Below are 3,749 nucleotides of genomic sequence, written 5' to 3'. Positions count from 1 at the left end.
GAATGATTCTGTGGATAAAAGAACTTTTCTCTGATAAGATACCCCGCAGTACTACTTTTTAAATGAACTTGCAACTATGATTCTTGGACCAGATTCTGCTTCTCTATTGTGTGTGAGAGAATGAGAGACTTGAAATCGTGTGTATGTGGAACTGTCTGAGTACCATGTGACACCCTAACTCTAGGAAGTCTGAGTTGGCATTAGACAGGTAATGGTGAAACAGCTTTAGTGTAAACAACAGCTGCAGCCAAGTCTAGATGTGCTTCGGGCTCTTTGATTGATAGTTATATATTTAGTGTATCCCTTGCGATAACTGTTCTACTGGGCGTGATGATGCTTCTTTGGAATGCTCTGTCCTGGGCTTAGTGAGGGTCCAACAGACCTTAAATGTTGGGCTGATACTGGTATTATCCAATCTCATGGTTTCAAGCGCTTTTGATGTTAATAGCTCCTGCAACTATACTGTAACCCTGCCTTCTTTTAGATTTCATCGTCAGGGTCCATTCTTCATAGACTGCCATTTCCCAGCAGCCTCTGCTCTTCTATCTCAGTGGTGCAGCCCAGACCTACCCCTGCTTCACTCAAACCCGAAACCTAGCAGTTCCCTTTGTTTTCTTTCTTCCTCTGTCTTCTACACTTTGCCCATCTCTAAGCCTACTGGTTTGGTTTTGCTCCTAGAGATTGTCAAAAATGTGAAGAAACTGAGACTTCTTTTTCACACCAAACTAGTTGGTCTCATGGATGCTGGCAGTCACAACAGGCAGAGAAAGGTCAGCTGCTTACTTTTCCATGACTCAGTTCCCTGAGAGTTATGGACAGAGCGGGTGCCCATCACTTACACATGAGATGCATTGTGTTACACAAGAAACCTGATCTGAGGAAACCAAATACTGTATCCTGGGAAACACAGGTGCTTTGCCTGCCCTTCACTGGAAAACCATCCCCCCAAAGCCATTCTCCACAGAAACAGCTTTGGAAAAAAAAATATTCTGAACCCAAAGGCAGCCAGCATGATACTCCTGAGCTGTGCAGACTCGAAACACCAAGAATGTCTTGGATTTCTTCTCTCTGCTCTTCCTCAGCCTGCTGCCCTACCGCTCACGGGCCCACTCTAGCAGCTTCTAACTGATCCCCTTAACTCTGATTGGATGTCCCTTCATTTCTACCCTCTGTACCTTGTGGAAGTGGGCTCTGGGAACACAAAGTGGAGCTGGTTTCCCTCCTTATTTGAAGTCATTTTTATCCCCTCTTCAGCAGCATGTATTATAAAGTTGGGATGATACTGAAAAGATTAGCACGGCCCTTACATGAAACACGCAAGTTTGTGAAGTATTCTGTATTTTTTTTAATATCATACGACAGAGATACTTACAAACCATGTTTACTATGGCACTTTCACAATAACCAAAATACAGAACCAGCCCAGATGCATGAATCAAGAAAATGGGTGGTGGAAGTGGTGTGTGTATAAGTAAAATGGAGTTGATTGCAGTCATATATTAGAATGAAATTACAGCATCTGTAAGGAAATGGGTGGAACTAGAAATTTTCCTATTAACAAAACAATCCTGATTCACAAGTATTCTGTTTTCTTTCAGATATTAAAATGTGTGTGTGTATGTGTGTGTGTGTGTGTGTGTGTGTGTGTGTGTGTGAGAGAGAGAGAGAGAGAGAGAGAGAGAGAGAGAGAGAGGATAGTAAAAGGGGACTATTTGAAGTGAATAAGGGCACTAATGGGAGGGGGAGGAAGGTAATGGCAAGAGAAAAAAAAAGACAGGCATTGCTTGTGTTCTCATGCAGAATCTACATTTAGACACATATAACATGAAAACAAGCAAGAAAGAACTATTTGGGTGAGGAGAAGGGCAAGAAGGCCAACGGGGTGGTGAGTAGGAGCTACGTTTGATGATGCACGTACATAAACTATAATGAAACCCATCGCTTTGTATGCTAACTAAAAGCAATGCATCTGGGTATGGTGATATACATACTTAATCTCAGCACTGCGAGGCAAGGGTAGTACAATCTGTGTCGGTTCAAGCCCAGTCTGGTCTACGTAGCAAGATTGAGGTGGAAAAATCAGGCCAGCCCAAGCCAGCCAGGGCTACAAAGCAAAGTCATGCTTAAAAACAAGCTAACAAAAACCAATTAAACCAATGAACTGCCTTCTCATGGTTCATGGGCAGATTCCAAGCCCCTAGGAAGAACTACCAAGGAGACTTCATGCCGGTTTCCTGGTCTTTCAAGCCTTGAGGGCAGCTTAGGTTGCAGTTTTGTTACTGACCGTCTCTTAAGCTGTTGGCCTCAGTTTCCCTATCTGTCGAGTTGAGGCAATAGAACCGACATCATGGGGTGTTTGTGAGGATTCATTCAGCTCCCACATAGCTGGCCTTAAGTGAACGCTGGCTGTTCTGGGCTTTCCCAATTTTTGACTCACACTTTAACATCTGACTGTGGTTTTCTTCCAGTCCCGCTACACTGTACACATGGGTGCCTCTGTCCCTGCCACCCAGCGTTTCTGAATTGTCCCCCTTTGTCAGGTTAGGCTGCTTCTCTGAGTCCCCTCTTCCTTCACTTGGTTGTGCTAGAAAGATGGAACTGGACCGGACGACTACACGGCATGGGGGCTGTTGGCGTCTATTCCTGAGTCAGTTTCTGCTATTGAACTGTCAACTTCCTGGGGATGGTGGCTACTTTACTTTGTCTCACTGGGATGGAACATGTTTGGCACAAGATGACAAACGAATGCAAAAATAAGGGGAGTTCCTAGTCTGCTGGGGTGTTTGGGTTGCAGAGGTAGTCTACAGGTAAGAGAATCCGGGTTCATGTTGGGGGCAGGGATGTGAATGAAGCACTATAGAAACCCAGTGAAATGATCCTGTAGAGCGTGGCTGAGGGGTCTGTTCAAAGTCACCTTTTCAGTGAAAGACAGCAGCTCATTCTGTGTGCCTGTAGTCACTCCCTCCCCTGAAAGAAGCCATTGCAATCTGCCTCCTTGTAAGAACTTCGGAATACAATGAAGGCCCTGTTACCTGGTGGGGAGGAGCAATGGCGCTTCTTTTTAATTAACTTGTCTCTATAGCAAAAAGTGACATTCTCCCTCTTTTGCAGTGCCCTGGATCTCCCAGGCCTAGCGTGAATCACTGCCCCAACTTTCTCACCTCACTGGGGGCATCTCACATCAGAAGTTTTAATTTTGTGAGTGTGTCTAATTCCTTATGAGATGGAGGCTCTTTAGGATTTTGTATTTTCTTCTGACTTGTTGATTGTTGTGCTTTTGAATTGGGTGCAAGTGAGCACTGACTGACTGCAAGTCTCCATGTTAACACCTACACCTTCTGAGTAAGTCTTGACAGCAGAGGGCACATGACCTCCAGGGGCTCTTGCCTCTCTTGGCAGCTGCTGTTTGCATTTTGTTAAGCATTGCATACATTGAGAGTAATAAAGCTTGAATTCTGAGCCATGACCCAATGCTAGTGGCTGTTGGTATCGGGACTGGTTTCTGGAGTCTGCCTTCCTTTGCTTGGTAATCTCGCTCCTCTTTTTTATTACATCTCTGGCTCTTTGCTGCTTTCCTCTGAAGTTAATGCTTGTTAGAAAAGATGCTGAAGAATTTGGTGGTATATGTCTCTTTCCCTTTTAGCTCACAGTTTTTCCTTTCCAGTCTTTGCTTCTTCTTTTTTTTTTTTTTTTTGTTGTTGTTGTTGGTATTCATGTATATATTATTTAGGCTGGGATTGAAGCCAGGA

At 44.3% G+C, this 3,749-nt stretch overlaps 1 non-coding gene across 1 annotated transcript; it reads left to right on the top strand.

Moving 5' to 3' along the window:
* Window positions 1-1,241: 1,241 nt before the first annotated feature.
* LOC119818108 lies at window positions 1,242-1,344 on the top strand. The gene has a single exon (XR_005286020.1). It is a non-coding gene; the product is annotated as a U6 spliceosomal RNA (small nuclear RNA).
* The last annotated feature ends 2,405 nt before the right edge of the window (window positions 1,345-3,749 follow it).

This window comes from Arvicola amphibius, chromosome 6, assembly GCF_903992535.2.
Source record: "Arvicola amphibius chromosome 6, mArvAmp1.2, whole genome shotgun sequence".
NCBI lineage: Eukaryota > Metazoa > Chordata > Mammalia > Rodentia > Cricetidae > Arvicola > Arvicola amphibius.
This window is presented reverse-complemented; position numbering and strand designations above follow the sequence as displayed.